Source organism: Daktulosphaira vitifoliae, unplaced genomic scaffold (genome assembly GCF_025091365.1).
Source record: "Daktulosphaira vitifoliae isolate Bord-2020 unplaced genomic scaffold, ASM2509136v1 Scaffold_4, whole genome shotgun sequence".
Classification (NCBI taxonomy): domain Eukaryota; kingdom Metazoa; phylum Arthropoda; class Insecta; order Hemiptera; family Phylloxeridae; genus Daktulosphaira; species Daktulosphaira vitifoliae.
Window position 1 is genome coordinate 13,109,146 of NW_026099575.1, and position 317 is coordinate 13,109,462.

Here is a 317-nt window from a genome sequence, read left to right on the forward strand (position 1 = left end):
AATAGGTAAATATCTAAGGTATCTATAAAAAAAAAAAATTATAATGATTCGGTCATTTTTAAAAAAGTTAAGGCATTTTTATAATTATTGAAGTCTTCAATAATTGACATAGTTGTTTAATTTATATATATACCAATATATACGAATAATATAAATGTCTATGTACGTGTTTTTTAGTAGCTTCAATGATTCTTTTGTATGAAAAATTGAATCTAAAAAAACTAAAAGTATTATTTTATTTTCTACTAAAAAAAACCCAGCACAGTGGGGCCGTAGCATAGTTGGGTCCAGTATAGATGATATCTGACAGTGATTAA